This window comes from Camelus bactrianus, chromosome 23, assembly GCF_048773025.1.
Source record: "Camelus bactrianus isolate YW-2024 breed Bactrian camel chromosome 23, ASM4877302v1, whole genome shotgun sequence".
NCBI classification, from domain to species: domain Eukaryota; kingdom Metazoa; phylum Chordata; class Mammalia; order Artiodactyla; family Camelidae; genus Camelus; species Camelus bactrianus.
Genome location: NC_133561.1, coordinates 35,818,701 through 35,831,419, shown reverse-complemented (window position 1 = coordinate 35,831,419; position 12,719 = coordinate 35,818,701).

The following is a 12,719-nucleotide window of genomic DNA, read 5'->3' as shown; positions in this document are numbered from 1 at the left end:
ACAGACTGGGAATCCAGAGTAAAAGTTTCTCCTGCAACCCGTTCCCTTGTTGCTAGATGAACGAACGTCTCTCCACATGCTCAGATCTGAGAGATAAGTGTGTGTGAAAGCCGTTCTTCATATAGCTTGTTGGGAACACAAAGATTCTTTTCAGTTGCAAACTCCATTCCATACATATATATGGGGAGGTACTAGCTCCAACTCTGTTTTACAGTGAAAACTGCAGGAACTTCAAACCGGCCCTAGGAAACAGACTTAGAAACCAGAGTAAAAGATTCTCCTGCAACCTGTTCCCTTGGTGCTAGATGAACGAACGTCTCTCCACCTGCTTAGTTCTGAGAGATAAGTGTGTGTGAAAGCCGTCCTTCACCTAGCTTGTTGGGAAAACAAAGTTTTTTTCAGTTGCAAACTCCACTCCATACATATATATGGGGAGGAACTAGCTCCAACTCGGTTTTACAGTTAAAACGGCAGGAACTTCAAACCGGCACTAGGAAACAGACTGGGAAACCAGAGTAAAAGTTTCTCCTGCAACCCGTTCCCTTGGTGCAAGATGAACTAAAGTCTCTCCACTTGCTCAGTTCTGAGAGATATGTGTGTTTGGTAGCCGTCCTTCACCTAGCTTGTTGGGAACACAAAGTTTCTTTTCAGTTGCAAACTCCATTCCATACATATATAGGGGGAGGAACTAGCTCCAAATCAGTTTTACAGTGAAAACTGCAGTTACTTCAAAACGGCACTAGGAAACAGACTGAGAAACCAGAGTAAAAGTTTCTCCTGCAACCCATTCCCTTGTTGCTAGATGAACGAACGTCTCTCCACATGCTCAGTTCTGAGAGATAACTGTGTGTGAAAGCCGTACTTCACCTAGCATGTTGGGAACACAAAGTTTCTTTTCAGTTGCAAACTCCACTCCATACATATATATGGGGAGGTACTAGCTCCAACTCGGTTTTACAGTGAAAACTGCAGGAATTTCAAACCGGCACTAGGAAACAGACTGAGAAACCAGAGTAAAAGTTTCTCCTGCAACCCGTTCCCTTGGTGCTAGATGAACGAAAGTCTCTCCACATGCTCAGTTCTGAGAGATAAGTGTGTGTGAAAGCCATTCTTTACCTAGCTTGTTGGGAACAAAAAGTTTGTTTTCAGTTGTAAACTCCACTCCATACATATATATGGGGAGGTACTAGCTCCAACTCGGTTTTACAGTGAAAACTGCAGGAACTTCAAACCGGCACTAGGAAACAGTCAGAGAAATCAGAGTTAAAGTTTCTCCTAAAACCCGTTTCCTTGGTGCTAGATGAACGAACGTCTCTCCGCATGCTAGGTTCTGAGAGATATGTGAGTGTGAAAGCCGAACTTCACCTAGCTTGTTGGGAACACAAAGTTTCTTTTCAGTTGCAAACTCCACTCCATACATATATATTCGGAGGTACTAGCTCCAACTCGGTTTTACATTGAAAACTGCAGGAACTTCAACCAGGCACTAGGAAACAGACTGAGAATCAGAGAAAAATTTTCTCCTGCAACCCGTTCCCTTGGTGCTAGATGAACGAACGTCTCTCCACATACTCAGTTCTGAGTGATAAGTGTGTGTGAAAGCCGTCCTTCAACTAGCTTGTTGGGAACACAATGTTTCTTTTAAGTTGCCAACTCCACTCCATACATATATATGGGGAGGTACTAGCTCCAACTCAGTTTTACAGTCAAAACTGCAGGAACTTCAACCCGGCACTAGGAAACAGACTGGGAATCCAGAGTAAAAGTTTCTCCTGCAACCCGTTCCCTTGTTGCTAGATGAACGAACGTCTCTCCACATGCTCAGATCTGAGAGATAAGTGTGTGTGAAAGCCGTTCTTCATATAGCTTGTTGGGAACACAAAGATTCTTTTCAGTTGCAAACTCCATTCCATACATATATATGGGGAAGTACTAGCTCCAACTCTGTTTTACAGTGAAAACTGCAGGAACTTCAAACCGGCCCTAGGAAACAGACTGAGAAACCAGAGTAAAAGTTTCTCCTGCAACCCGTTCCCTTGGTGCTAGATAAACGAACGTCTCTCCACATGCTCAGTTCTGAGAGATAAGTGTGTGTGAAAGCCGTCTTTCACCTAGCTTGTTGGGAACACAAAGTTTCTTTTCAGTTGCAAACTCCACTCCATACATATATATGGGGAGGTACTAGCTCCAACTCGGTTTTACAGTTAAAACTGCAGGAACTTGAAACCGGCACTAGGAAACAGACTGAGAATCCAGAGTAAAAGTTTCTCCTGCAACCCGTTCCCTTGTTGCTAGATGAACGAACGTCTCTCCACATGCTCAGTTCTGAGAGATAAGTGTGTGTGAAAGCCTTCCTTCACCTAGCTTGATGGGAACACATAGTTTTTTTCAGTTTCAAACCACACTCCATACATATATATGGGGAGGTTCTAGCTCCAACTCGGTTTTACAGTGAAAACTGCAGGAATTTCAAACCGGCACTAGGAAACAGACTGAGAAACCAGAGTAAAAGTTTCTCCTGCAACCCGTTCCCTTGGTGCTAGATGAACGAAAGTCTCTCCACATGCTCAGTTCTGAGAGATAAGTGTGTGTGAAAGCCATTCTTTACCTAGCTTGTTGGGAACAAAAAGTTTGTTTTCAGTTGTAAACTCCACTCCATACATATATATGGGGAGGTACTAGCTCCAACTCGGTTTTACAGTGAAAACTGCAGGAACTTCAAACCGGCACTAGGAAACAGTCAGAGAAATCAGAGTTAAAGTTTCTCCTAAAACCCGTTTCTTTGGTGCTAGATGAACGAACGTCTCTCCGCATGCTAGGTTCTGAGAGTTATGTGAGTGTGAAAGCCGAACTTCACCTAGCTTGTTGGGAACACAAAGTTTCTTTTCAGTTGCAAACTCCAATCCATACATATATATTCGGAGGTACTAGCTCCAACTCGGTTTTACATTGAAAACTGCAGGAACTTCAACCAGGCACTAGGAAACAGACTGAGAATCAGAGAAAAATTTTCTCCTGCAACCCGTTCCCTTGGTGCTAGATGAACGAACGTCTCTCCACATACTCAGTTCTGAGTGATAAGTGTGTGTGAAAGCCGTCCTTCAACTAGCTTGTTGGGAACACAATGTTTCTTTTAAGTTGCCAACTCCACTCCATACATATATATGGGGAGGTACTAGCTCCAACTCAGTTTTACAGTCAAAACTGCAGGAACTTCAACCCGGCACTAGGAAACAGACTGGGAATCCAGAGTAAAAGTTTCTCCTGCAACCCGTTCCCTTGTTGCTAGATGAACGAACGTCTCTCCACATGCTCAGATCTGAGAGATAAGTGTGTGTGAAAGCCGTTCTTCATATAGCTTGTTGGGAACACAAAGATTCTTTTCAGTTGCAAACTCCATTCCATACATATATATGGGGAGGTACTAGCTCCAACTCTGTTTTACAGTGAAAACTGCAGGAACTTGAAACCGGCACTAGGAAACAGACTGAGAATCCAGAGTAAAAGTTTCTCCTGCAACCCGTTCCCTTGTTGCTAGATGAACGAACGTCTCTCCACATGCTCAGTTCTGAGAGATAAGTGTGTGTGAAAGCCTTCCTTCACCTAGCTTGATGGGAACACATAGTTTTTTTCAGTTTCAAACCACACTCCATACATATATATGGGGAGGTTCTAGCTCCAACTCGGTTTTACAGTGAAAACTGCAGGAACTTCAAACCGGCACTAGGAAACAGACTGAGAAACCAGAGTAAAAGATTCTCCTGCAACCCATTCCCTTGGGGCTAGATGAACGAACGTCTCTCCACATGCTCAGTTCTGAGAGATAAATGTGTGTGAAAGCCGTCCTTCACCTAGCTTGTTGGGAACACAAAGTTTTTTTCAGTTGCAAACTCCACTCCATACATATATATGGGGAGGTACTAGCTCCAACTCGGTTTTACAGTGAAAACTGCAGTTACTTCAAAACGGCACTAGGAAACAGACTGAGAATCCAGAGTAAAAGTTTCTCCTGCAACCCGTTCCCTTGGTGCTAGATGAACGAACGTCTCTCCACATGCTCAGTTCTGAGAGATAAATGTGTGTGAAAGCCGTCCTTAACCTAGCTTGTTGGGAACACAAAATTTCTTTTCGGTTGCAATCTCCACTCCATACATATATATGGGGAGGTACTAGCTCCAAATAGGTTTTACAGTGAAAACTGCAGGAACTTCAAACCGGCACTAGGAAACAGACTGAGAAACCATAGTAAAAGTTTCTCCTGCAACCCGTTCCCTTGGTGATAGATGAACGAACGTCTCTCCACATGCTCAGTTCTGAGAGATAAGTGTGTTAAAGCCATCCTTCACCTAGCTTGTTGGGAACACAAAGTTTGTTTTCAGTTGCACACTCCACTCCATACATATATGTGGGGAGGTACTAGCTCCAAATCGGTGTTACAGTGAAAACTGCAGGAACTTCCAACCGGCACTAGGAAACAGACTGAGAAACCAGAGTTAAAGTTTCTCCTGCAATCCGTTCCCTTGGTGCTAGATGAACGAACGTCTCTCCGCATGCTAGGTTCTGAGAGATATGTGAGTGTGAAAGCCGTCCTTCAACTAGCTTGTTGGGAACATAAAGTTTCTTTTCAGTTGCAAACTCCACTCCATTCATATATATGGGGAGGTACAAGCTCCAACTCGATTTTACAGTGAAAAATGCAGGAACTTCAAACCGGCACTAGGAAACAGACTGAGAAACCAGAGTAAAAGTTTCTCCTGCAACCCGTTCCCTTGGTGCAAGATGAACGAAAGTCTCTCCACTTGCTAAGTTCTGAGAGATATGTGTGTTTGGTAGCCGTCCTTCACCTAGCTTGTTGGGAACACAAAGTTTCTTTTCAGTTGCAAACTCCACTCCATACATATATAGGGGGAGGAACTAGCTCCAAATCTGTTTTACAGTGAAAACTGCAGTTAATTCAAAACGGTACTAGGAAACAGACTGAGAAACCAGAGTAAAAGTTTCTCCTGCAACCCATTCCCTTGTTGCTAGATGAACGAAAGTCTCTCCACATGCTCAGTTCTGAGAGATAACTGTGTGTGAAAGCCGTACTTCACCTAGCATGTTGGGAACACAAAGTTTCTTTTCAGTTGCAAACTCCACTCCATACATATATATGGGGAGGTACTAGCTCCAACTCGGTTTTACAGTGAAAACTGCAGGAACTTCAAACCGGCACTAGGAAACAGACTGAGAAACCAGAGTAAAAGTTTCTCCTGCAACCCGTTCCCTTGGTGCTAGATGAACGAAAGTCTCTCCACATGCTCAGTTCTGAGAGATAAGTGTGTGTGAAAGCCATTCTTTACCTAGCTTGTTGGGAACACAAAGTTTCTTTTCAGTTGCAAACTCCACTCCATACATATATATGGGGAGGTACTAGCTCCAACTCGGTTTTACAGTGAAAACTGCAGGAACTTCAAACCGGCACTAGGAAACAGTCAGAGAAATCAGAGTTAAAGTTTCTCCTAAAACCCGTTTCCTTGGTGCTAGATGAACGAACGTCTCTCCGCATGCTAGGTTCTGAGAGATATGTGAGTGTGAAAGCCGAACTTCACCTAGCTTGTTGGGAACACAAAGTTTCTTTTCAGTTGCAAACTCCACTCCATACATATATATTCGGAGGTACTAGCTCCAACTCGGTTTTACATTGAAAACTGCAGGAACTTCAACCAGGCACTAGGAAACAGACTGAGAATCAGAGAAAAATTTTCTCCTGCAACCCGTTCCCTTGGTGCTAGATGAACGAACGTCTCTCCACATACTCAGTTCTGAGTGATAAGTGTGTGTGAAAGCCGTCCTTCAACTAGCTTGTTGGGAACACAATGTTTCTTTTAAGTTGCCAACTCCACTCCATACATATATATGGGGAGGTACTAGCTCCAACTCAGTTTTACAGTCAAAACTGCAGGAACTTCAACCCGGCACTAGGAAACAGACTGGGAATCCAGAGTAAAAGTTTCTCCTGCAACCCGTTCCCTTGTTGCTAGATGAACGAACGTCTCTCCACATGCTCAGATCTGAGAGATAAGTGTGTGTGAAAGCCGTTCTTCATATAGCTTGTTGGGAACACAAAGATTCTTTTCAGTTGCAAACTCCATTCCATACATATATATGGGGAGGTACTAGCTCCAACTCTGTTTTACAGTGAAAACTGCAGGAACTTCAAACCGGCCCTAGGAAACAGACTGAGAAACCAGAGTAAAAGTTTCTCCTGCAACCCGTTCCCTTGGTGCTAGATAAACGAACGTCTCTCCACATGCTCAGTTCTGAGAGATAAGTGTGTGTGAAAGCCGTCTTTCACCTAGCTTGTTGGGAACACAAAGTTTCTTTTCAGTTGCAAACTCCACTCCATACATATATATGGGGAGGTACTAGCTCCAACTCGGTTTTACAGTTAAAACTGCAGGAACTTGAAACCGGCACTAGGAAACAGACTGAGAATCCAGAGTAAAAGTTTCTCCTGCAACCCGTTCCCTTGTTGCTAGATGAACGAACGTCTCTCCACATGCTCAGTTCTGAGAGATAAGTGTGTGTGAAAGCCTTCCTTCACCTAGCTTGATGGGAACACATAGTTTTTTTCAGTTTCAAACCACACTCCATACATATATATGGGGAGGTTCTAGCTCCAACTCGGTTTTACAGTGAAAACTGCAGGAATTTCAAACCGGCACTAGGAAACAGACTGAGAAACCAGAGTAAAAGTTTCTCCTGCAACCCGTTCCCTTGGTGCTAGATGAACGAAAGTCTCTCCACATGCTCAGTTCTGAGAGATAAGTGTGTGTGAAAGCCATTCTTTACCTAGCTTGTTGGGAACAAAAAGTTTGTTTTCAGTTGTAAACTCCACTCCATACATATATATGGGGAGGTACTAGCTCCAACTCGGTTTTACAGTGAAAACTGCAGGAACTTCAAACCGGCACTAGGAAACAGTCAGAGAAATCAGAGTTAAAGTTTCTCCTAAAACCCGTTTCTTTGGTGCTAGATGAACGAACGTCTCTCCGCATGCTAGGTTCTGAGAGATATGTGAGTGTGAAAGCCGAACTTCACCTAGCTTGTTGGGAACACAAAGTTTCTTTTCAGTTGCAAACTCCAATCCATACATATATATTCGGAGGTACTAGCTCCAACTCGGTTTTACATTGAAAACTGCAGGAACTTCAACCAGGCACTAGGAAACAGACTGAGAATCAGAGAAAAATTTTCTCCTGCAACCCGTTCCCTTGGTGCTAGATGAACGAACGTCTCTCCACATACTCAGTTCTGAGTGATAAGTGTGTGTGAAAGCCGTCCTTCAACTAGCTTGTTGGGAACACAATGTTTCTTTTAAGTTGCCAACTCCACTCCATACATATATATGGGGAGGTACTAGCTCCAACTCAGTTTTACAGTCAAAACTGCAGGAACTTCAACCCGGCACTAGGAAACAGACTGGGAATCCAGAGTAAAAGTTTCTCCTGCAACCCGTTCCCTTGTTGCTAGATGAACGAACGTCTCTCCACATGCTCAGATCTGAGAGATAAGTGTGTGTGAAAGCCGTTCTTCATATAGCTTGTTGGGAACACAAAGATTCTTTTCAGTTGCAAACTCCATTCCATACATATATATGGGGAGGTACTAGCTCCAACTCTGTTTTACAGTGAAAACTGCAGGAACTTCAAACCGGCCCTAGGAAACAGACTGAGAAACCAGAGTAAAAGTTTCTCCTGCAACCCGTTCCCTTGGTGCTAGATAAACGAACGTCTCTCCACATGCTCAGTTCTGAGAGATAAGTGTGTGTGAAAGCCGTCTTTCACCTAGCTTGTTGGGAACACAAAGTTTCTTTTCAGTTGCAAACTCCACTCCATACATATATATGGGGAGGTACTAGCTCCAACTCGGTTTTACAGTTAAAACTGCAGGAACTTGAAACCGGCACTAGGAAACAGACTGAGAATCCAGAGTAAAAGTTTCTCCTGCAACCCGTTCCCTTGTTGCTAGATGAACGAACGTCTCTCCACATGCTCAGTTCTGAGAGATAAGTGTGTGTGAAAGCCTTCCTTCACCTAGCTTGATGGGAACACATAGTTTTTTTCAGTTTCAAACCACACTCCATACATATATATGGGGAGGTTCTAGCTCCAACTCGGTTTTACAGTGAAAACTGCAGGAACTTCAAACCGGCACTAGGAAACAGACTGAGAAACCAGAGTAAAAGATTCTCCTGCAACCCATTCCCTTGGGGCTAGATGAACGAACGTCTCTCCACATGCTCAGTTCTGAGAGATAAATGTGTGTGAAAGCCGTCCTTCACCTAGCTTGTTGGGAACACAAAGTTTTTTTCAGTTGCAAACTCCACTCCATACATATATATGGGGAGGTACTAGCTCCAACTCGGTTTTACAGTGAAAACTGCAGTTACTTCAAAACGGCACTAGGAAACAGACTGAGAATCCAGAGTAAAAGTTTCTCCTGCAACCCGTTCCCTTGGTGCTAGATGAACGAACGTCTCTCCACATGCTCAGTTCTGAGAGATAACTGTGTGTGAAAGCCGTCCTTAACCTAGCTTGTTGGGAACACAAAATTTCTTTTCGGTTGCAATCTCCACTCCATACATATATATGGGGAGGTACTAGCTCCAAATAAGTTTTACAGTGAAAACTGCAGGAACTTCAAACCGGCACTAGGAAACAGACTGAGAAACCATAGTAAAAGTTTCTCCTGCAACCCGTTCCCTTGGTGATAGATGAACGAACGTCTCTCCACATGCTCAGTTCTGAGAGATAAGTGTGTTAAAGCCATCCTTCACCTAGCTTGTTGGGAACACAAAGTTTGTTTTCAGTTGCACACTCCACTCCATACATATATGTGGGGAGGTACTAGCTCCAAATCGGTGTTACAGTGAAAACTGCAGGAACTTCCAACCGGCACTAGGAAACAGACTGAGAAACCAGAGTTAAAGTTTCTCCTGCAATCCGTTCCCTTGGTGCTAGATGAACGAACGTCTCTCCGCATGCTAGGTTCTGAGAGATATGTGAGTGTGAAAGCCGTCCTTCAACTAGCTTGTTGGGAACATAAAGTTTCTTTTCAGTTGCAAACTCCACTCCATTCATATATATGGGGAGGTACAAGCTCCAACTCGATTTTACAGTGAAAAATGCAGGAACTTCAAACCGGCACTAGGAAACAGACTGAGAAAACAGAGTAAAAGATTCTCCTGCAACCCGTTCCCTTGGTGCTAGATGAACGAACGTCTCTCCACATGCTCAGTTCTGAGAGATAAGTGTGTGTGAAAGCCGTCCTTCACCAAGCTTGTTGGGAACACAAAGTTACTTTTCAGTTGCAAACTCCCCTCCATACATATATATGGGGAGGTACTAGCTCCAACTCCGTTTTACAGTGAAAACTGCAGTTACTTCAAAACGGCACTAGGAAACAGACTGAGAATCCATAGTAAAAGATGCTCCTGCAACCCGTTCCCTTGTTGCTAGATGAACGAACGTCTCTCCACATGCTCAGTTCTGAGAGATAACTGTGTGTGAAAGCCGTACTTCACCTAGCTTGTTGGGAACACAAAGTTTCTTTTCAGTTGCAAACTCCACTCCATACATATATATGGGGAGGTACTAGCTCCAACTCGGTTTTACAGTGAAAACTGCAGGAATTTCAAACCGGCACTAGGAAACAGACTGAGAAACCAGAGTAAAAGTTTCTCCTGCAACCCGTTCCCTTGGTGCAAGATGAACGAAAGTCTCTCCACTTGCTAAGTTCTGAGAGATATGTGTGTTTGGTAGCCGTCCTTCACCTAGCTTGTTGGGAACACAAAGTTTCTTTTCAGTTGCAAACTCCACTCCATACATATATAGGGGGAGGAACTAGCTCCAAATCTGTTTTACAGTGAAAACTGCAGTTAATTCAAAACGGTACTAGGAAACAGACTGAGAAACCAGAGTAAAAGTTTCTCCTGCAACCCATTCCCTTGTTGCTAGATGAACGAAAGTCTCTCCACATGCTCAGTTCTGAGAGATAACTGTGTGTGAAAGCCGTACTTCACCTAGCATGTTGGGAACACAAAGTTTCTTTTCAGTTGCAAACTCCACTCCATACATATATATGGGGAGGTACTAGCTCCAACTCGGTTTTACAGTGAAAACTGCAGGAACTTCAAACCGGCACTAGGAAACAGACTGAGAAACCAGAGTAAAAGTTTCTCCTGCAACCCGTTCCCTTGGTGCTAGATGAACGAAAGTCTCTCCACATGCTCAGTTCTGAGAGATAAGTGTGTGTGAAAGCCATTCTTTACCTAGCTTGTTGGGAACACAAAGTTTCTTTTCAGTTGCAAACTCCACTCCATACATATATATGGGGAGGTACTAGCTCCAACTCGGTTTTACAGTGAAAACTGCAGGAACTTCAAACCGGCACTAGGAAACAGACAGAGAAATCAGAGATAAAGTTTCTCTTAAAACCCGTTCCTTTGGTGCTAGATGAACGAACGTCTCTCCGCATGCTAGGTTCTGAGAGATATGTGAGTGTGAAAGCCGAACTTCACCTAGCTTGTTGGGAACACAAAGTTTCTTTTCAGTTGCAAACTCCACTCCATACATATATATTCGGAGGTACAAGCGCCAACTCGGTTTTACATTGAAAACTGCAGGAACTTCAACCCGGCACTAGGAAACAGACTGAGAATCAGAGTAAAATTTTCTCCTGCAACCCGTTCCCTTGGTGCTAGATGAACGAACGTCTCTCCACATGCTCAGTTCTGAGTGATAAGTGTGTGTGAAAGCCGTCCTTCAACTAGCTTGTTGGGAACACAATGTTTCTTTTCAGTTGCCAACTCCACTCCATACATATATATGGGGAGGTACTAGCTCCAACTGAGTTTACAGTGAAAACTGCAGGAACTTCAACCCGGCACTAGGAAACAGACTGAGAATCCAGAGTAAAAGTTTCTCCTGCAACCCATTCCCTTGGGGCTAGATGAACGAACGTCTCTCCACATGCTCAGTTCTGAGAGATAAGTGTGTGTGAAAGCCGTCCTTCACCTAGATTGTTGGGTACACAAAGTTTCTTTTCAGTTGCAAACTCCACTCCATACATGTATATGGGGAGGTACTAGCTCCAACTCGGTTTTACAGTGAAAACTGCAGTTACTTCAAAACGGCACTAGGAAAAAGACTGAGAATCCAGAGTAAAAGTTTCTCCTGCAACCCGTTCCCTTGGTGCTAGATGAACGAACGTCTCTCCACCTGCTCAGTTCTGAGAGATAAGTGTGTGTGAAAGCCGTCCTTCACCAAGCTTGTTGGGAACACAAAGTTACTTTTCAGTTGCAAACTCCCCTCCATACATATATATGGGGAGGTACTAGCTCCAACTCGGTGTTACAGTGAAAACTGCAGGAACTTCAAACCGGCACTAGGAAACAGACTGAGAAAACAGAGTAAAAGATTCTCCTGCAACCCGTTCCCTTGGTGCTAGATGAACGAACGTCTCTCCACATGCTCACTTCTGACAGTTAAGTGTGTGTGAAAGCCGTCCTTCACCTAGCTTGTTGGGAAAACAAAGTTTTTTTCAGTTGCAAACTCCACTCCATACATATATATGGGGAGGAACTAGCTCCAACTCGGTTTTACAGTTAAAACTGCAGGAACTTCAAACCGGCACTAGGAAACAGACTGGGAAACCAGAGTAAAAGTTTCTCCTGCAACCCGTTCCCTTGGTGCAAGATGAACGAAAGTCTCTCCACTTGCTCAGTTCTGAGAGATATGTGTGTTTGGTAGCCGTCCTTCACCTAGCTTGTTTGGAACACAAAGTTTCTTTTCAGTTGCTAACTCCATTCCATACATATATAGGGGGAGGAACTAGCTCCAAATCTGTTTTACAGTGAAAACTGCAGTTACTTCAAAACGGCACTAGGAAACAGACTGAGAAACCAGAGTAAAAGTTTCTCCTGCAACCCATTCCCTTGTTGCTAGATGAACGAACGTCTCTCCACATGCTCAGTTCTGAGAGATAACTGTGTGTGAAAGCCGTACTTCACCTAGCATGTTGGGAACACAAAGTTTCTTTTCAGTTGCAAACTCCACTCCATACATATATATGGGGAGGTACTAGCTCCAACTCGGTTTTACAGAGAAAACTGCAGGAATTTCAAACCGGCACTAGGAAACAGACTGAGAAACCAGAGTAAAAGTTTCCCCTGCAACCCGTTCCCTTGGTGCTAGATGAACGAAAGTCTCTCCACATGCTCAGTTCTGAGAGATAACTGTGTGTGAAAGCCGTACTTCACCTAGCTTGTTGGGAACACAAAGTTTCTTTTCAGTTGCAAACTCCACTCCATACATATATATGGGGAGGTACTAGCTCCAACTCGGTTTTACAGTGAAAACTGCAGGAATTTCAAACCGGCACTAGGAAACAGACTGAGAAACCAGAGTAAAAGTTTCTCCTGCAACCCGTTCCCTTGGTGCAAGATGAACGAAAGTCTCTCCACTTGCTAAGTTCTGAGAGATATGTGTGTTTGGTAGCCGTCCTTCACCTAGCTTGTTGGGAACACAAAGTTTCTTTTCAGTTGCAAACTCCACTCCATACATATATAGGGGGAGGAACTAGCTCCAAATCTGTTTTACAGTGAAAACTGCAGTTAATTCAAAACGGTACTAGGAAACAGACTGAGAAACCAGAGTAAAAGTTTCTCCTGCAAC